The sequence below is a fragment of the Lithobates pipiens genome, unplaced genomic scaffold, assembly GCF_037356315.1.
Source record: "Lithobates pipiens isolate NorthernLeopardFrog02 unplaced genomic scaffold, aLitPip1_a1.2 Scaffold_13, whole genome shotgun sequence".
Lineage (NCBI taxonomy): Eukaryota > Metazoa > Chordata > Amphibia > Anura > Ranidae > Lithobates > Lithobates pipiens.
Window position 1 is genome coordinate 97,881,276 of NW_027507718.1, and position 22,529 is coordinate 97,903,804.

Sequence of the window (22,529 nt, forward strand, 5' to 3'; positions counted from 1 at the left end):
ATAAATGTAATCCTCAATCCAACTGTCTCTACATATTAAAGTAAATGGAATGATAGTTTTGTGCAATGAAAAACTATTTATGTTTTCACAGCATATTTGTTTTAAACAATTAGCTAAAATCATTCATGCAGGAACTCCAGGTGTCATTTAAACAGGTGTGTAATGCACAAACCAAATCATCATCAAGTATACCATATGGAGGTTTTTTAATAACAAATTTAAAGTGTGTGTAGTCCCTAACAAATAATGGGGGTTATTTACGAAAGGTAACTCCACTTTGCACTAAAAGTGCACTTGGAAGTGCAGTCACTGTAAATCTGAGGGGTAGATCTGAAATGAAGGGGAAGCTCTGCTGATTTTAAATGCACTTTTCAAGTGCACTTCAAGTGCACTTGTAGTGCAAAGTAAATTTGTCTTTCATGCCTCCTATGTCTGCTTAATATGCATACACGACTTCAGCACTACTTGGTTTATGCATTATTACCCGATCAGCAGTTGGGCTCTCCTTTCTCTCCTCTCAGCAACACCAAAGACCCCCCCCCCCCTGCACTCTCTCGTCTTCTCTTAGGCCTCTTTCACACGGACTGTCCGTTCAGGTCCGCCTGTCAGTTTTTTTAGGCGGACCTGAACGGACGCTCCATAGACCTCTACGGAGTGACGGATGTCAGCGGTGACATGTCCACTGACATGCAACCCGCTCCGATCCAAATTCCATCCGTCTGCGGATCGGGTGACAATGGACTCTATGGTCCATCCTCATCCGATCCCCCATAGGGGAGAGCGGCACTTTGACAGGTCCGTCCGTGCACAGTGTGCAGACCCGTCATCTTCCTGCTCAGCGGGGATCGACTGAGCGATCCCCGCTGAGCAGAGCAGGCTCCATACACGGACACGTCTGTGTGAAGGAGCCCTTACTTTACATTTTCTTTCCTTGTTTTCTTTGTGTTATGATTTGATTTCACGAAAACCTTGCAATTATTGCAGCTTACAAGGTTCTCAGATGCAGCGTTTTATTTTCGGGTTACTGTACAGACTCTGTCACACAAATTGGACTTTTTCCTGATCATGTGTGGTTCTGTACTACTATGTGTTTGATTTTTCTTGTAAAAATCTTAATAAATACATGTCAAACAAATAGATACATAATAACTACACACATGGAATAACTATCGCTACAACTTTTATCTTTCAACAGGAGTAGGTAATTCACTAAAGTACAAACATCAGTACTCCTCATATCCACACTAAAAAGTGGTTTCTACAATAATATTGTAATAAAAGCCTATAAACATATTACAGTGGAACCTTGGTTTACGATTAACGTGGTTAACAAGCATTTCGAAAGACAAGCAATTTTTATTTTTTAAATTCGAACACGGTTTGCGAGTGTTGTCTCGCAAAACAAGCAGAATTCAAGCTAATGGGGTGTGCAGTACCGCATTTGCCCAGATGTGCGGGGGCGCTGGGGACACTTGGAATGGTTTGGAGCCGTTCGGAAATACTCGGAATCACTCGGAAATACTCAGAAACACTCAGTTTCCAAGTGTTTCCGTGTTCAGTCGAGCTGCCCTCGAGTATTTCTGAGGCTCTCCGGTGCCCCCCCCCACCTCTGGCCGCATGTAATATTGCATGTAATAGAAGTCAATGCGGAACAAATGATCTTCATTTCCATTGACTTCTATGGGGAAACTCACTTTGATATGCGAGTGTTTTGGATTACAAGCATTCTCCTGAAACGGATTATGCTCGTAATCCAAGGTTCCACTGTATATTTTTTTGATTCCTATTTATCCATCTATATCAGTGATTCTCAACTAGGGTTCCTCCAGAGTTTTCTAGGGGTTCCTTCAGCATTGGGAAATTTCTGCCACTCACGCCATTGATCTTTGTAGCTATCTGTAAGGAGGTAATTTTTCCCAATGACCACAAGTGTAAGGACCATTCTTCCCACTGACCACAAGCGTAAGGACCATTCTTCCCACTGACCACAAGCGTAAGGACCATTCTTCCCACTGACCACAAGCGTAAGGACCATTCTTCCCACTGACCATCACATTAATGTATCATGAGTTGTAGATTTCTTATTTTTAGAAGGGGTTCCCCAAGACCAGAGAACTATTTGAAGGGTTCCTCTGTGTTGAAAAGGTTGACCTATATGTTATCCCTGGCCTTCTTTTTTATGGATAAACTAGATAAGCAAGTCAATTTTGGCATTTCTCCCTTATTAGACCTTGACCAAATTTTAACATTTCTTTACATGCTACCAGATGTGTTATATACAGCAACAGAAGTGGCTTCAATGTAATAGGTCTAAGAATAACCAGAAAGAAAAAAAAAACTATAACTATATATGAATCGGGTATTATTAGGCTTCATCAAGGCTTATTTTTAAATAGAGACAAACTTATACTGAATGTGGTCATTAGGGTTTTCCTCAAATTTGTGCACTACTAAAAATTACCCTCATGCTGAAAGATATAAGTAAATTATTTCCCTATCTAATATTATTACACGCTTCAAGATGTTTTATATCGCTTGGGAAGGGGTTCCAGTCTTTTGTTATCAATTTATATAGCTTAGTTTTTTGCGCGGTTATAGTTATATACTGAAATATGCTCAGGCTTCGGCCACAAGGATGGTGTCTCATTATGATAGGATATGCTATGAATGTAGATCCTCATCCAGCTGTCTCTACATATTATAGTAAATAAAATGATAGTTATGTGCAGTAATAAAATCATTTATCCTTCCGCAGCATACTCATGGTAAACAATTATCTAAAATCATTTATGAAAGAGCTCCAGGTGTGCTTTAAATAGCTGTGTAATGCATGAATCAAAATATTATTGTCATTTAAACCACCTGGAGTTTTTTTAACCACTTGAGCTCCAGAAGGTTTTAGCCCCTTCATCACCAGGTCATTTTTGCTACTCAGCACTGTGCTACTTTAACTGGCAATTACGCAGTCATGGACTGTACACAAATTAATTTTTTATAGTTTTTTCACATAAATAGAGGTGGTATTTGATCATCGCTGGGGTTTTTTTTTATTTTTTGAGATATAAGCAGAAAAAGACTGAACATTTTGAAAAATAAAAATGTAATTATCTACTTTCTGTTATAAAACATATCCAATTAACCAGTTACCAACCGCAGATGTACGTTGGCAGAATGACACTGGCAGGCAATAGGGGCGTACCTATTTGGGACCATACTGATTCCTCTAACTTCTTTTGTCTCATACCTCAACAATGACAGCCTTATGCCCTGTACACACGCTCGGACATTCTGACGGATTTTGGCCCAAACTTGTCTAGCATACACACGGTCGCACAAAGTCGTTGGAAAATCCAATCATTCAGAATGCGGTGACATACAACACGTATGACAGGACTATAAAGAGGGCAGTAGCCAATAGCTTTCGTCTCGTATAATTTATTCTGAGCATGCGTGGCACTTTGTCCATTGGAATTGTCTGCACATGATCGGAATTTAAACGATTAGATTTTGTTGTCGGAAAATTTTAGATCCTGCTCTCAAACTTTGTGTGTCAGAAATTCCAATGGAAAAAGTCCGATGGAGCCCACACATGATCGGCTTTTCCGTCAAGATCTGATCGCACATTTTTTCTGACGGAAAGTCTGACCGTGTGTACAGGGCATTAATCTTGAAATTCTCTTATGTGAGCAATAAGATCATGATTGATTTTCTAGATATCACACTCAGGGGTGACTCTAGCACTGGTCTTTCTAAATACTGGAACCTTCCGCAAACTTACTGCCGGAAATTCCTTGCTTCCGGCCTCCAGCTGCCATCCACCTCATACTATTCGTTCCATCCTGGTGAGTTTATTAGAGCTAAGCGCAACTGCTCCACCCCGGAAAGTTTTCAGGTAGAATTTTCTAACATCTCAAAATGATTAAGGGATAGAGGCTATCAGAAATGGCATATCAATAGAGCCATTTCCATAGCCTCAGAGAAGGACAGGAACAATCTATCACATAACAGAGAGAAATCCCCTTGCTATTTAAAATATACACAACTTAAAAATCATAAGGAACAAGGACAAGAGTTCCCTTACCTTTGTCACCACTTTCTCCAGAGAGTTTAATCAGGTCATTAAACATCTACCCATTCTTTATGGTGTCAAGGACCTAATAGATGTGCTTTCCAAAGGGTGTAATTTCTATTGTCGTCGTGCCCCAACTTTAGGTAACTCTTTGTCACTCAGTCTATATCAAACCACCACTATTTCCAAAACGTGTCTCAGTACTAATGGCTCGTATAGTTGTGGTTTAAATACTTGTTGGTATTGTAACAAACATAACAAGAATCACAAGTCTATCACCTCGGGCCATAATAATAAGGTATTTCCTATTAAGGATTTTATAAATTGTAGTACTCAATATGTAGCCTACGTGATAGAATGTGATGTTTGTAAATTACAATATGTAGGATGCACCACTAGGCCCCTTCACACAAGGATTAGCAAACATTATAGCGGAGCGGCATATAGTAATGAGAGAAGGTTATTCAATGTATCTAAACACTTCAAATTTACACATGATGGTAACAGATTCCTTCTCTTTCTCTGCAGTTCAAAAAAATCTAAATGTTGGTATGTGGAGGAGACAGGCACAGAAGGCTACTGGAACAGGAAGTTAAGTGGATTTTCCTGTTGGGGAGACACAGGCATGAACCACAGATGGGATGTGGATCTATTTCTAAAATGATATTATCCTATCCCATCTTCAGTTTTATTCTCACTTGCTTCAGTATTTGCCTTTTTTTGTCCCAGTAGGTTACTTCTGTGCTTGTTTTTCTGGCTTCTATTTTTTCCTTTACCTTTTTTTTTTATCCTGCCATAAATTGAATCCCTCCTTTTTGATGCTGCCATAAATTGAATCCCTACTTTTTGATCTTGCCATAAATTGAATCCCTCTTTTTTGATCCTGCCATAAATTGCATCCCTCTTTTTTTGATCCTGACATTAATCTTGACTTTACACTGTGTTGCTACCACAAAACGCAAAATTGTATCATACGTACCGTAATTTTCCTTTCCTGGTGCCAGTCCATGGCAGCATATATGTGATAGAGCTCCACCTCTACTCCGCCTTCAGGACTAGTGAATAGCATAAATTAAAGGACATTGTCCCTCCCCCAACATTCTTCATAATATAGAATACCGAGGGTGGGAGCATATGCTGCCATGGATTGGCACCAGGAAAGGAAAATTACGGTAAGTATGATACAATTTTCCCTTTACCTGGTGCCTCCATGGCAGCATACATGTGATAAATAACTAGCTCACACGGGTGGGTTTAATGCTTTAATGAAAAAAATCTTTTAATCAGATACAGACATAGCAGCACGAAGTGCTCTTCTCCCGAACACTACGGTCGTAAGAGCTCTAGGATCAACACGATAATGTTTAAGGAACGTGTGTCGAGAAGACCAAGTGGCGGCCCTGCATACTGTTTCCAAAGAAGCTGATACCGCTGGATGTAATGGCCAATAGAAAAGTCGTTTTTAAAGTTAAATTCCAAATTCAAATTTCTTCAACCGGCACAAACGGATGAGTAGATAGAACTTTCAGTACTAAAGGAAGATCCCACTTTGGGAAGGAACGTCTGGATGGAGCACGTATCTTCAATACTCCCCTGAGGAACGTAACCACTAGAGGGTCTTCTGCCCACTTGGTGTTGGTTGCTGCAGAAATTGCGGACACTTGTACCTTGAGGGAACTCTGGCTGAGCCCCAAATCGAGACCAGTTTGCAGGAAACTTAGCACATCAGCAGTGGAAATCCTTTCCCTGTGGCATAGGATAAGAACTTGTCCCAAATTCTTGCATTGATTATGTTGGTTGTAGGCTTTCTAGCTTTCAACAGGGTGGATATGACCTCTTGGGAACAGCCTAATGATTCAAACCTCCTCCTTTTAACTTCCATACACAAAGATCCAGCTTCTGTGGGTCTGGATGGGCCAGCCTGCCCTGGGTCAACAACTGTGGGAAGGGAGGAAGTCTGATCGGAGGACCCACACTGAGGTGCATAGCTAGTGGAAACCATGGTCTCTTCAGCCAATAGGGTACCACTGCTAGCACTTGGACTGGTTCATTCAGGAGTCTGAGGAAAAACCTTGAAAATGAGTGGGTGGGGAGGAAAGGCATAAGCTGTCTTGAAGGTCCAGGGACAAGGTAGCGCATCTACCCCTTCGGCCTGTGGATGTGGAAGGCGAAAGAAAAATCTCCTGATTTTGCAATTCTCCTGCGTAGCAAAAAGATCCACCTGTGGGGTATGCCATAGATTGGAGATTTGGTTGAACACATGGGGATGGAGAGATCACTCATTGTTGTCCCCAAACATTCTCGATAAGATATCTGCCTCCATGTTCATCTTGCCTGGGAGATACATTGCCCTGAGGTCTACAGGTTCCTCTCTGCCCAGAGCATCACAGGTTGCACCTCCCTCAGTAGAGTCTTGCTGTGGGTGCCCCCTTGTTTCTGAAGGTACGAGACCGCCGCCTTGTTGTCCAAACGTAGAAGTACTCTCTGTCCCTTGAGCTGAGATGCAAAAGAGGTTAAGGCTAGAAATGATGCCCTCATTTCTAGGACGTTGGACACTATCCCTCTGGTGGGAAAGGGCCATCTTCCCTGAATCCGGAATTCTCTGCAATGGCCACCCCACCCCTGGCCACTCGCATCTGATGCAATTGTGGTCCATGAGTGGGAACCCAAATGATGGAACTGGGAGAGATTCTCTGGATTCGTCCACCAGTGTAGACTCCTGCTCATTAGCTTTGTTAAACAGATTGTCTGAGACAGATGTTGCCGTCTCCATTGTATTAAGAATCCCATCTGGAAGTCTCTCAGATGCCAGTGAAACCATGGGACTAGAGGTATGCACGAGGACATCGTGCCAATAAGGCTCAGACTGCAAGGCTGATAGATGGGATCTCTGTATGATCTTGGATACCTTCTGAATAATGCCCTCTATCTTCATCTGGGGTAAAGAGACTGTGCCTAGGAGTGTATCGAACATTGCTCCTAAGTAAGCCATCTGCTGTGTTGGAACCAATTGGTTCACTAGCCACCCGAACTCTGTCAATGACTGAAGAAGAATTTCCCTGTGGACTATAAGCTGGCTTGGGTTGTTTAACAGCAAGAGAATATCATCCAGGTAGTGATAAATCCTTAATCCCTTCTCTCTCAGAGGGGCCAAAATGGATATCAACACTTTTGTGAACACCCGAGGGGAGGTGCATGGCCCGAAGGGCAGGGCTTGAAATTATAGGTGGACATGACCCACTGCGAACCTTAAATAAATATTTTTGAAAGATATATAAGGATGTGGAGGTAAGCATCTTGCTGGTCTATCAAGTTTAACCAATCTCCTGGCATAGTTTCTATGATCGTTTGGAGCGATTCCATCTTAAAGCTTTCGAGATGGATATATTGATTTAGCTTTTTCAGCTCTATTACAGGTCTCCAGTCACCTGTCTTTTTCTGCACCAGGAAAAGGGTGGAATAAAAACCTGTAAATCGCTCCGATGGGGGGACAGGTATTGCTGCCCCTTGACGCTGCAGGGATTCCAATTGGTTTAAGGCTAGTGCTTTCTGTGGAGAGGCTGGTAACTGTGTCTCTTTGAAGGACGTGTGAGGAGGCTGCTAAGAGAAAGTCCAGAAGTGACCGTACCGGATCGTTGATAGGACCCATGGGTCTTGACACTTGGAGGCCCAGATGGCGAAAAAGTTTTTTAACCGGGCTCCCAATGAAGGTGTCTCCGCCCCTCTGATGGCAAAAAGACTTTGTCCCCTCCTGGGGAGCGGTGAGGGACTTATTCTTTCTGGCACCCAAAAAAGAAGTCTGTGTACCTCTCCATGATTTCTTGTTGTCCCTAAAGGGGCGAGACTGCTTGAAGTCTCTAGAATTTGATTGCCGAAATCGTGATAAATAGGCCTTTGTTCTCTGGACCTTCCTGTCCTGACGAAGTAGTCCGATTTTCCCCCTGTTACTCTGGAGATTGGTGAGAAACGCGACAAAGCAAACAAGGATTTTCCATCAAAGGGAAACTTGCACCAATTCTGCTTTGATGCTAGATCGGCTGTCCAAGGCTTTAGCCATAAGGCCCGCTTTGCCATAACAGAGTGCAGCATTGAATTGGCTGAACACCGGATTGTGTCAATTGCAGCTTCTCCCACGAAATCCGTCGCCAACTTAAGCTCCTCCAGAGCTTTGATTATATCATCTTTGGGAACGTCTTGGTGCAGGGCTGTCTCAACATTTTCCGTCCAAGACCTAATGGCATTGGAAACGGATGTCAGCACAATGGCTGGTCTGCAAGCCGCCCCTGCTGCTAGATAGCTCCTCTTGAGGTCTAGGTCAATACGTCTATCTAGGGGATCCTTGAAGGAAGTTGATTCCTACATTGGCAGTGTTACATTTTTTGCCAGACGCACTATAGGTGCATCAACCACCGGCATTGAGCTCAAGGACTGAGTATCCGATTCTGCCAAAGGATACAGTTTGGTTAAACAGGCTAGAGAAAACGTCTTGTCAGTTTTGTTCCACTCATCCTCTATGATCTCCCCCATTAATGGGAAGAAGATCTGCTTTCTCTTGAGGAATGGGAAATAGGTTTTTGATTTTGATTTTTGAGGAGGTTCTTCCGGGTCTTCCCAGGCAATGGCGCTCCTCACTGCTTGTACAAAGGGTTGAACCAGGGAGAGATTGAAACCAGATGGCTCAGTATCATCTGCGGACTCCTTTGATGAATCTACCTCTGTAGTTTAAAAAAAGAAAAAAACAGGCGGGACTTTGTATGAGGCACACGGGAGCAGAAGCTTGAAATTTGGTAAAAAGCAAGTTTTTAATGAATACAAGTGATCATATATTTACATGTTATTGCACAGTTATAAATTAATATTTTCTAATTCATCAATGTTTACACATTCCAACATGGACTTAATTGTAAACATGCAAAAAACTGAGTATTCAATAAGCACAGAATATGTATAAATACATGACATATTAGAGGCGTCATTTAGAGAAAAACCATAGAAAAAAGGAACGTTCATGCTTTGTTGACAATTGTATACACAAAACGGCAGTTGAAAGCTCTACGCGTTTCGTGACCTTATAGCCACTCGTCAGGAGCAACACCGTTGTGGTAGCCTAAAAATAAAATAAAATGAAATAAAATAAAATAAAAATGGAATAAACAGCCCTTTTTTTTGGAGAAAAAACAAAAATAAAATAAAAATTGATGAATAAATAAATAAATAAATATATAAATAAATAAATATTGTAGATAAATAAATGAGAGATTTAAAGTAAAATAGGCAAATGTACAGACATGGAGAACCCCCCACAGATGCACATTCAACCCACAGACTTACAAATATATCTGCGCAGAGGCGGCAAAGCGCACCGAGAGTCGGGCCGACCCAAAAACTGCCTATGACCGGGGCTGAGGGAGCACGCCAAGGGCGATAACCAAAACGCACAAACCACCCCCATAGCAGGTTGGGATAAGGGATATAGCAAAAGACGAGTGTGGGAAGTGGGGTGGCCCTCATAGGGGAACCTATAAAAGATAAGCAAGTAAATAAGTGTATGTTGAAATATGTGTGATAAGTGTTAAAAGAGTGTAAGCTGAGAGAAAAGGGGTGAGAGATTTGAGTGAAAATGGAGAAAAGTGTTTTGAGAAAGAATTGTAATAGACAAATATAAATAAAATTAGATAGATAGTTACCTTGTGCTAAATGAATAAGGGCAGAGAAGCCATGGATCAAGCTGTGACTGATGGGGAGTGAGGGAGAGAAATACGAAGGGTGAAACCCTGCACAGGGGGAAGCCCATGGGATGGCGCCGCCATAGACCTATCCCCAACGTCATGCATCTGAAATCCAAGGGGGCCGGGAAGGCATCACACAGCTGCCGGCCGTACAGACCAGGCTAGACAGCCGCACGTTCCAAATCCAGCCCCCAAATGGTCAGAGTTGGTTTGCACGGCAGCCAGAACAAGCACGCCAAAAAGACGTCACTTATCTGGCGCCGGAAGCATGACGTCGACGAGCAGTGGAGGAGACCCCGCCCGCCCCACGTCAAAACAGGGCGGGGGGAGAGATCCCCAGTGCACGTCGCAACCCCGGGTCACGACAGGGACGGGCACAGCCAAAGCACCAACAGCGCCCGACACCGCCAATGCGCACATACGGTGAAGTCGCCATCCCATGGGCTTCCCCCTGTGCAGGGTTTCACCCTTCGTATTTCTCTCCCTCACTCCCCATCAGTCACAGCTTGATCCATGGCTTCTCTGCCCTTATTCATTTAGCACAAGGTAACTATCTATCTAATTTTATTTATATTTGTCTATTACAATTCTTTCTCAAAACACTTTTCTCCATTTTCACTCAAATCTCTCACCCCTTTTCTCTCAGCTTACACTCTTTTAACACTTATCACACATATTTCAACATACACTTATTTACTTGCTTATCTTTTATAGGTTCCCCTATGAGGGCCACCCCACTTCCCACACTCGTCTTTTGCTATATCCCTTATCCCAACCTGCTATGGGGGTGGTTTGTGCGTTTTGGTTATCGCCCTTGGCGTGCTCCCTCAGCCCCGGTCATAGGCAGTTTTTGGGTCGGCCCGACTCTCGGTGCGCTTTGCCGCCTCTGCGCAGATATATTTGTAAGTCTGTGGGTTGAATGTGCATCTGTGGGGGGTTCTCCATGTCTGTACATTTGCCTATTTTACTTTAAATCTCTCATTTATTTATCTACAATATTTATTTATTTATATATTTATTTATTTATTTATTCATCAATTTTTATTTTATTTTTGTTTTTTCTCCAAAAAAAAGGGCTGTTTATTCCATTTTTATTTTATTTTATTTCATTTTATTTTATTTTTAGGCTACCACAACGGTGTTGCTCCTGACGAGTGGCTATAAGGTCACGAAACGCGTAGAGCTTTCAACTGCCGTTTTGTGTATACAATTGTCAACAAAGCATGAACGTTCCTTTTTTCTATGGTTTTTCTCTAAATGACGCCTCTAATATGTCATGTATTTATACATATTCTGTGCTTATTGAATACTCAGTTTTTTGCATGTTTACAATTAAGTCCATGTTGGAATGTGTAAACATTGATGAATTAGAAAATATTAATTTATAACTGTGCAATAACATGTAAATATATGATCACTTGTATTCATTAAAAACTTGCTTTTTACCAAATTTCAAGCTTCTGCTCCCGTGTGCCTCATACAAAGTCCCGCCTGTTTTTTTCTTTTTTTAAACATTAAATCGGGATGGAGGAGGGGATGTGAACGGCCCCTATCCCCTCATTTAAAGTCCCAAACAATTTCCTCTCTTTGTCAAACTAAATCAGGGATGGAGGTACGCGGCAGCACTAACATTTGATTCAATCTACCCCTTTTTTATAATTTTTTCTTTTTTTGATTCTCTTTGGTATGAATTTTGACTGTTAATATATAGAAAATATTAATTTGAGACCACACTTTTTTCATTATTTTTATTTCCATTATGTATTCATCCATTTATTTTTATTTTATTTTATTTTTCTATTCATTTAATTTTTAATAAAAAAAATTTTTCTTTTTTTTTTTTTTTTTTTTTCAGTCCACTGACTTCACCGTATGTGCGCATTGGCGGTGTCGGGCGCTGTTGGTGCTTTGGCTGTGCCCGTCCCTGTCGTGACCCGGGGTTGCGACGTGCACTGGGGATCTCTCCCCCCGCCCTGTTTTGACGTGGGGCGGGCGGGGTCTCCTCCACTGCTCGTCGACGTCATGCTTCCGGCGCCAGATAAGTGACGTCTTTTTGGCGTGCTTGTTCTGGCTGCCGTGCAAACCAACTCTGACCATTTGGGGGCTGGATTTGGAACGTGCGGCTGTCTAGCCTGGTCTGTACGGCCGGCAGCTGTGTGATGCCTTCCCGGCCCCCTTGGATTTCAGATGCATGACGTTGGGGATAGGTCTATGGCGGCGCCATCCCATGGGCTTCCCCCTGTGCAGGGTTTCACCCTTCGTATTTCTCTCCCTCACTCCCCATCAGTCACAGCTTGATCCATGGCTTCTCTGCCCTTATTCATTTAGCACAAGGTAACTATCTATCTAATTTTATTTATATTTGTCTATTACAATTCTTTCTCAAAACACTTTTCTCCATTTTCACTCAAATCTCTCACCCCTTTTCTTTTAGCTTACACTCTTTTAACACTTATCACACATATTTCAACATACACTTATTTACTTGCTTATCTTTTATAGGTTCCCCTATGAGGGCCACCCCACTTCCCACACTCGTCTTTTGCTATATCCCTTATCCCAACCTGCTATGGGGGTGGTTTGTGCGTTTTGGTTATCGCCCTTGGCGTGCTCCCTCAGCCCCGGTCATAGGCAGTTTTTGGGTCGGCCCGACTCTCGGTGTGCTTTGCCGCCTCTGCGCAGATATATTTGTAAGTCTGTGGGTTGAATGTGCATCTGTGGGGGGTTCTCCATGTCTGTACATTTGCCTATTTTACTTTAAATCTCTCATTTATTTATCTACAATATTTATTTATTTATATATTTATTTATTTATTTATTCATCAATTTTTATTTTATTTTTGTTTTTTCTCCAAAAAAAAGGGCTGTTTATTCCATTTTTATTTTATTTTATTTCATTTTATTTTATTTCTAGGCTACCACAACGGTGTTGCTCCTGACGAGTGGCTATAAGGTCACGAAACGCGTAGAGCTTTCAACTGCCGTTTTGTGTATACAATTGTCAACAAAGCATGAACGTTCCTTTTTTCTATGGTTTTTCTCTAAATGACGCCTCTAATATGTCATGTATTTATACATATTCTGTGCTTATTGAATACTCAGTTTTTTGCATGTTTACAATTAAGTCCATGTTGGAATGTGTAAACATTGATGAATTAGAAAATATTAATTTATAACTGTGCAATAACATGTAAATATATGATCACTTGTATTCATTAAAAACTTGCTTTTTACCAAATTTCAAGCTTCTGCTCCCGTGTGCCTCATACAAAGTCCCGCCTGTTTTTTTCTTTTTTTAAACATTAAATCGGGATGGAGGAGGGGATGTGAACGGCCCCTATCACCTCATTTAAAGTCCCAAACAATTTCCTCTCTTTGTCAAACTAAATCAGGGATGGAGGTACGCGGCAGCACTAACATTTGATTCAATCTACCCCTTTTTTATAATTTTTTCTTTTTTTGATTCTCTTTGGTATGAATTTTGACTGTTAATATATAGAAAATATTAATTTGAGACCACACTTTTTTCATTATTTTTATTTCCATTATGTATTCATCCATTTATTTTTATTTTATTTTATTTTTCTATTCATTTAATTTTTAATAAAAAAATTTTTTCTTTTTTTTTTTTTTTTTTTTCAGTCCACTGACTTCACCGTATGTGCGCATTGGCGGTGTCGGGCGCTGTTGGTGCTTTGGCTGTGCCCGTCCCTGTCGTGACCCGGGGTTGCGACGTGCACTGGGGATCTCTCCCCCCGCCCTGTTTTGACGTGGGGCGGGCGGGGTCTCCTCCACTGCTCGTCGACGTCATGCTTCCGGCGCCAGATAAGTGACGTCTTTTTGGCGTGCTTGTTCTGGCTGCCGTGCAAACCAACTCTGACCATTTGGGGGCTGGATTTGGAACGTGCGGCTGTCTAGCCTGGTCTGTACGGCCGGCAGCTGTGTGATGCCTTCCCGGCCCCCTTGGATTTCAGATGCATGACGTTGGGGATAGGTCTATGGCGGCGCCATCCCATGGGCTTCCCCCTGTGCAGGGTTTCACCCTTCGTATTTCTCTCCCTCACTCCCCATCAGTCACAGCTTGATCCATGGCTTCTCTGCCCTTATTCATTTAGCACAAGGTAACTATCTATCTAATTTTATTTATATTTGTCTATTACAATTCTTTCTCAAAACACTTTTCTCCATTTTCACTCAAATCTCTCACCCCTTTTCTCTCAGCTTACACTCTTTTAACACTTATCACACATATTTCAACATACACTTATTTACTTGCTTATCTTTTATAGGTTCCCCTATGAGGGCCACCCCACTTCCCACACTCGTCTTTTGCTATATCCCTTATCCCAACCTGCTATGGGGGTGGTTTGTGCGTTTTGGTTATCGCCCTTGGCGTGCTCCCTCAGCCCCGGTCATAGGCAGTTTTTGGGTCGGCCCGACTCTCGGTGCGCTTTGCCGCCTCTGCGCAGATATATTTGTAAGTCTGTGGGTTGAATGTGCATCTGTGGGGGGTTCTCCATGTCTGTACATTTGCCTATTTTACTTTAAATCTCTCATTTATTTATCTACAATATTTATTTATTTATATATTTATTTATTTATTTATTCATCAATTTTTATTTTATTTTTGTTTTTTCTCCAAAAAAAAGGGCTGTTTATTCCATTTTTATTTTATTTTATTTCATTTTATTTTATTTTTAGGCTACCACAACGGTGTTGCTCCTGACGAGTGGCTATAAGGTCACGAAACGCGTAGAGCTTTCAACTGCCGTTTTGTGTATACAATTGTCAACAAAGCATGAACGTTCCTTTTTTCTATGGTTTTTCTCTAAATGACGCCTCTAATATGTCATGTATTTATACATATTCTGTGCTTATTGAATACTCAGTTTTTTGCATGTTTACAATTAAGTCCATGTTGGAATGTGTAAACATTGATGAATTAGAAAATATTAATTTATAACTGTGCAATAACATGTAAATATATGATCACTTGTATTCATTAAAAACTTGCTTTTTACCAAATTTCAAGCTTCTGCTCCCGTGTGCCTCATACAAAGTCCCGCCTGTTTTTTTCTTTTTTTAAACATTAAATCGGGATGGAGGAGGGGATGTGAACGGCCCCTATCACCTCATTTAAAGTCCCAAACAATTTCCTCTCTTTGTCAACCTCTGTAGTTTGTTTAGCCAATTACCCTGATGGAGGCAAAGGAGTACTAACAGCTGATGGACCCGGTATGTTGGGGTCTACATCCAATACTTGTGCAACTTATGAAACAGGATCAGTGGAAATCATGGCCATCAATTCAGAAATAGAGTCTCTCATGGTTTGCTTAAGTTGTCTTTTATTTCCCAGTTAGCTGCGTAATCCCTGAGACAGTCTCTGCAGACAAGCTTATCAGGGAGTGAAACCATGCCACAGGCCCAGTATTTTTTCCTTGATGCCCGTGGTGGAGGTGAAGGCGAATGACAACGTCTATAAGATCCTGATTTTCTGGAAGATTTATGGTGAGAAGAGCATGACCTCTGCTCAGGACTATCGTCATTGTCATGGCACCTTGAGGATTTTCTGGACTGCTTTGAAGGAACAGGGCTGAAACAAGCCAAGTTTGTTTATCAGTGGCGTAATCTTTTTTTTTTTAAATACTCACATACAGGTGGTCCACATACCTATTGGATACAAGGAGATCTTGGCTATGAGACGAATGGTGAATTATGGGCAGGAGGATCAGCTGAGGAAATATGGAAAAGGGTAGAACCCCAAAGAGATACCTAAAAAAAAAAAATCATAATGGCAGTAAGATTTAAAGGTGAGACATACCTGTTTGTTGAAATGCTTTTGAGCTGCAGGGCACACACTGGTTATGAGGTGCAGCCCTGAACTCACAAAGGCACCAACTTTTATAGGGAGAGAGGGTGGGAACACTCCATTAATTAATTAAATAAGTTAAAACCTGAAATCAATTAAATTTAGCCCGTACTGCCAACAACTACTGGGTTGGGCAGGCTGGGAATAAAAGTCTTAAAGGGGACAAAAACTTTACTTTGGTCTGAACACCTCACTAATTTTTCTCCTATTTATTTTTCTTAATGAAAAAAATACTTGTCACTAACAATTAAACCCTGCTGCTCTTATTTAAAAGGAACAACATCTAACCTGACCTAAGGAAAGCTGATCCTCCTGCTGTCTCCACCAACATTCGTTCATTCTTAAATGTATCAGCAGATTGCGTTCCTGTGAGGAAACTCTGCAAGACCCCAAAAGATCCTCAGAAAGGGTTCCCAGTCTTTTTTTTTTTTTTTGCCACTTCAGCAAATTTTCTCGAGAGACTCAAATCAACTTTCCGTTCATTTCTGTCCCTTCTCGCCTTCACATCATTGTAGCATATATTATTCGCTCTTATACGTTTCTTTTTATGTGCAATTCCGCATAATTTAAAAAACAAGCAGAGAAGTGCTTACAAAACATTCATAAATCAACCCTCTAACCTCTACTATATCACCCCCTCCCCCCAACCCAATCACCCCCCCTCCCTCCTCCCATTCTTAACTATTACTACATTACTTAAGGATCCATTTCTGGTCTTTTCCTATTTCCCATATAGATCTTAGATTCTTAATTGTTCTGCATAGCTCCATGTTTTTTTACATTTTCTCCACTCTTTCCATGTATCTATTATTACGGTTCTCTTGACTCCATTACTATCACTTAAACTTTCCATACTACAAGTTTCTTCGACTGCATCTATCCACTGCCAGATTTTTGGGCATTCCTCTTTTTGCCATTTCTTAGGTATCAATCTTTTTGCAGCATTTAAAAGATGTAGGATTAGTGACTCTTGGTATTTTTTTACACCTACTTTAGTACCATGAAATAGTTCTATCCATGGTTCCTCTGGGATTACTGTATTAGTTATTTCCTTTACATAATGCAAGATCTTTCCACCAAAGGTGCGTCATTGTTCCCGCCTCTCTGCATCCTCGCCAACAGTACCCTGATTTGTCCGGTTGATATTTTCTGATTTTATCTGGTGTAGCGTACCATCTAGTTACAACATGGGCGTCTGCAGGTAGGGGCAAGGGGGGTCAAGTGCCCCCCCTGGAATCAGGGATCAAATCTTAAATTCAGCACAGTTGCATCGCTATCGGGGTGTGGGCAGCCCGCACCCGGGTGCCATCTGCCAGTGAGGTAACACCATCAAGGTTCTGTCAAGACACAGTGGTGTAGTGGTTAGCACTCACCTAGCAGTAAGAAGGGTCACTGATTCAAATCCCAACCATGACACTACCTGCCTGGAGTTTGAATGTTCTCCCTGTGCCTGCGTGGGTTTCCTCCGGGTACTCCGGTTTCCTCCCACAATCCAAAGACATGCAGGTAGGTTAATTGGCTTCTGTCCAAAATTGGCCCTAGTATATGAATGGGGACCTTGGATTGTGGGCTCCTTGAGGGTAGGGACTGATGTGAGCGTGCAATGTACAGGGACAATTGTAGACACTCACTCAGGTTGAACTGGATGGACTGGTGTCTTTATTCAACCTTACTAACTATGAAACTATGAAGACTCCCATCAGTGTAGTGTGACTTCGGGCTCTTTCCCTGCTCAGTCCAGCAGAGAACTCAGCATCGCTGTGACAGGAGAAAGGCGTGCTACGGGCTATCAAATGTTTCCCCCACTCGCCCCCCCTTTCCCCTGTCAGGGACAAGAGATGGCGGCTCTCAATAGGTTGCCCGCCCAGCTTCCTGCCCGAGAAACACACTGCCCAGTGCCACCAGAGAGAGAAACGCTGCCCATTGCCACCAGAGAGAGAAAAAAATGAGCCACTACCAGGGTACAGACATGCTACACTACTGTAGTAGTAGTAGTAGTAGTCGCCCCAGGGGAACCCAGAGTGAGCGATCATCCAGCCAGAAGGATCACTGCTGTAATTTTGCTCGGTCTGGTAAAAGGGACTGTTGGCCATTATCCATTACTTATCTTGGGGCTGTACTATGTCTGCAGTCTCTAACCATGATAATGTGATCATGACATTTTCGAAAAAGGGCGGTGCATGGGTGACCCTAAAATGATGCCCCCCCCCGAACAAAAATTCTGCGGACATCCATGGACATTTGTAATTCATTCCGGCAGAGTTACTGTTGAATGCCGACCTATGTGTTCATTTAAATATTTTTCCCATAGTGATTTTGTCGCATTGTGTTCCCAGTTCCCTTTCCCATTTCTGTATGTATGGTGGGATCTCCAGCCTGTCACCTTCTAACAAGAGCTAATATAGCCTTGATATGATTCCTTTGGGATTATCTGTCGAACAAAGTCGCTCCAGCAGCGACAGCTCATCTTCAGATCTTAATGGTTGAGGTAGACTTTTAACAAAATGGGCCAACTGGAGATACCACCATTCATCGATCTCTGCTAGTTCCTTGTGTTTTAAATCGTGCAATGATAAAATCTTCCCATCTTTTATAATATCTCTCACCTGTGCCCTCTCTTTTTTCAACCAATTCCCGCCATTAATCTTTCTTCCTGGTACAAAATATTTGTTCTCTTTCAGTGCTATTAGTAGAGAGTTATAGTGTCCATTTAATTGTTTATAGACCCCATCCCAAATCCTAAGTGCGTTCCGTGTCAGTTCATTTGTATTTGGATTGAGTGTCCTATATTTTGGCGGATTCCATACGATCTTACTCAATTGTGCCTTGCTAAAAGTGTCTTCTAAATTCACCCACCTTTTTTCCGTTTTATTTTCTCTTACCCATTCAAATATTCTCTACAGCACTATCGCCTTATAATATTTTTGAATATCGGGGACTGCTAGCCCCCCCCATGTTTTTCCTGTTTCAGTATTAAGAAGGATACTCTTGGTTTTTTATTATTCCAAACAAAACCCATTAATAATGACTTCAGCTTTGAAAAATAAAAATTTGGTAAACCGGGTGAGTGGTCCATTTACGTCTTTTACTTTCAGTTTTGTTTCAATGTTTTTATTGATTATTATTGATAAAACAAAAATTGCATGTTACATACACATAGTAAAACATAAATCTGAATATCATTGTATTTATGAAATACAGAATTTGAAAATAAAGCAACAATATGAATTGATATTTGGCATAAGATAGAAATGCATAGATCAATAAAATAAAAATTAAACAAAAAAAACACACTTGTAAATATCTATCATATAGATGAAATTACTCCAAGCTGGATAAAATTGATTTAAACAACACATATATATGGAGTCATATTAGTCGCATACCTACATCTCATAAGAAACCAAAAAAAGGTGTAACAAACTAGAGTAACAATGAATCTGTAAATTCCATATTATCTCACGCACCCCTAATGGGATCAAACTGTGCGCGAAAATAATTTGAGTCCTAACATCAGACTATATATAAGGTAGTGGTCTGTATGGCTTTAATCTGAGCTACAACCAACATGGTTGTCTACCTTATAAGGGATTAGTATCCAGAATTTAGTACAAGCTGCTATATAAAAGCAGTGAAATGTAATGTATTCTATTATATTAAGTTGGGGTCCCCAGGTCAAGCTAAACAGGGACAGATATTAGGGTGTTATATGTAGTCGAGCACTTAAAATGTGACCAACATGACTACGTTTTATGAAATTTAATATGGGTATCTTTCGCTTGAGAGATCAAGCCCTCCATTTCAGCTATTTTCTCTATTCTGCGGAGCCATTCAAAAATAGTGGGGGGAGAGGAAGAACGCCAATGAACGGGGACGCAAAGCTTTACTGCATTTATAAGATGTAATGTGAGGGATATTTTATAAGTCGATTTATAAGTCGATTGCGGAATAGATGTATGATGCAGGAGGTATTGAGCTGGCCTGTAGTCTGGGGTATAGGTTGCGATTTTAGTGATGAGCTTGTGGACTTCCTTCCAATATGGTTGGATTAAAGGACAATCCCACCATATGTGGAGAAGAGAACCGTGCGCTAGATTACATCTCCATCTACTATCCCTGGGAGGGATAGTAGAATGGAATTTGTGAATTCGGTCAGGCGTTCTATACCATCTAGAGTATAATTTGTATCCATTTTCTTGAGCGGTAACATTTAGGGAAAAACGTTAATACCACTCAACACTGCGCTATCCCAAAAAAAAACAAATAAAGCTGCTAACACAATCACAAGGATATAAAACAGTGAATAATTTGCAAATGTTAAATCATAGTGTATCGCTAAAAAGAAAGAAAGAGTGACCTTATATATAACCAATCAGTAATCTCACAATATTATACAAATATCAAATCCAGAATTATATAGCATTCATTTAAAAATACACCTTATGTGCATAATTCATTAGTGTAAAAAATCATTAAAAAAAAAACATATAGTGATGCAAGAAAGTCCAAAAAGAGACACAAAAAAGTCTCTCGTAGATAATGATCCAATCCACACGTGAAGTAGAAATCACCGTCCACCTTCTTTATATGAGAATAACATGCAGACACCACGTGGTATTCCCATCACCATTTATGATATAGGCTTACCAGATGTATTAGATCCAAACGAATATACATTCGAAGGATCGCAAAGGCTTGTGCACTCGTATGCAAAATCTTTCAAAGATAAACTCTCCAGGGAAGTTTCAGATCAGACTATTCCATTCCAGTACTCACAAAATGTCAAATCTTCAGCGATATAATCCAACTCACATTGTCGAACCCATACAAAAAGAAATGAGGGCCACAATAGTATAATTCCGTTTTAAAAGAAAATTTAATAAAAAAGTAATGAACTTACATGTATACAATGAATCAAGAGCTTATTTCATAAAATTGTACTGCAGCTGTGTCTTTTATGAAATAAGCGCTTGATTCATTGTATACATGTAAGTTCATTACTTTTTTATTACATTTTCTTTTAAAACGGAATTATACTATTGTGGCCCTCATTTCTTTTTGTATGGGTTCGACAATGTGAGTTGGATTATATCGCTGAAGATTTGACATTTTTTGAGTACTGGAATGGAATAGTCTGATCTGAAACTTCCCTGGAGAGTTTATCTTTGAAAGATTTTGCATACGAGTGCACAAGCCTTTGCGATCCTTCGAATGTATATTCGTTTGGATCTAATACATCTGGTAAGCCTATATCATAAATGGTGATGGGAATACCACGTGGTGTCTGCATGTTATTATCATATAAAGAAGGTGGACGGTGATTTCTACTTCACGTGTGGATTGGATCATTATCTACGAGAGACTTTTTTGTGTCTCTTTTTGGACTTTCTTGCATCACTATATGTTTTTTTTTAATGATTTTTTACACTAATGAATTATGCACATAAGGTGTATTTTTAAATGAATGCTATATAATTCTGGATTTGATATTTGTATAATATTGTGAGATTACTGATTGGTTATATATAAGGTCACTCTTTCTTTCTTTTTAGCGCTACACTATGATTTAACAACGGTAACATTTAGGGAGCCTGAATGTATGTGTGTATATATGTTTTGCCAGTCCTCGTGTGTTAAATCCAAGGACAGTTCTCTTACCCATTTCTTACATGTGGTGTCATTTGAGAAAGAAGCATCTGGGAACATTAAAGAATAGGTAAATGAAATGAGGTGTCTTTGAGGGTCTGTTTTGGAGCATAAGTTTTCGAACGGCGTATGGTCTCTATACCACAGAGATTGGGAGTCAGAGCTTTGTAAAAAAATTCTTATTTGAAGGCATTTAAAGAAAGGAATCTTCATTCCAGGGAAACGAGCTAAAATTTCTTGAAAAGATAACATCTGACCATTGTGATAGAAGAATTTAGCTCTCATGGGTTCCACTGCAGATATGTCAGCATCGGATTTAGGCGAAATACCAGGAGGGAAGTCTGGATTCTGGTCAATTGGGGTTAGTGGGCCCGGAACTGAGGCAATGTGTAGCTTCTTGCAAACCGAATGGAAGATTTGTAACGTGGGAGCTATTAGAGGATGTGATCTGAACTCATGTGTTTTACTTTCAGTTTTAATTTCATCTAGCAAAGGGATATAGTTTAATTTATATATCTTTTTCAATGTCGTCAGTTTTATACCTAAGTATTTTAGTTCTTTTCGCCAAGGGAATTTAAATTCTTTTTGATGCTTGAGTTTTTCAGATTTACATGTGTTGAGATTTAGAACCTCAGATTTTGCTTGGTTAATTTTAAAGTTTGACAGTTCGCCGTAATGTGTTATCACCTTCATTAATTTGGGCATTGTGTTGCTTGGTTTACTTATATAAAACAATACGTCGTCCGTGAATGCTGCCAGTTTATGTTCTTCATTTCCTACTTCAAATCCCTTTATCTCGGGGTCATTTCGGATCGTGGAAAGTAATGGCTCTAAGGATAACACAAACAAAAGGGGTGACAATGGGCACCCTTGTCTCGTGCCATTTTTCCTCTCAAAAGGAGGGGACGACGTACCGTTTATCTTTATGGTTGCAATCAGGTGATGATATAGTGTCTTAATCCGCTGGACCATTTTTGGTCCAACTCCCATTGCCTCCAGTGTCCGGAACATGAAGCTCCAGTCTACCCTGTCGAAAGCCTTCTGGGCATCTGTCGACAGAAATAGACCCGAGCTCCCCTTCTTCTTCATCCGCGGCAGCAGAAGCAAAGTTCTCACACCATTATCCCTTCCCTCCCTTCCTGGTATAAAATCCACCTGGTCCGGATGTACCAGTGAGCTCATCAGGGCCTTCATCCTGCCTGCCAACATTTTGGCA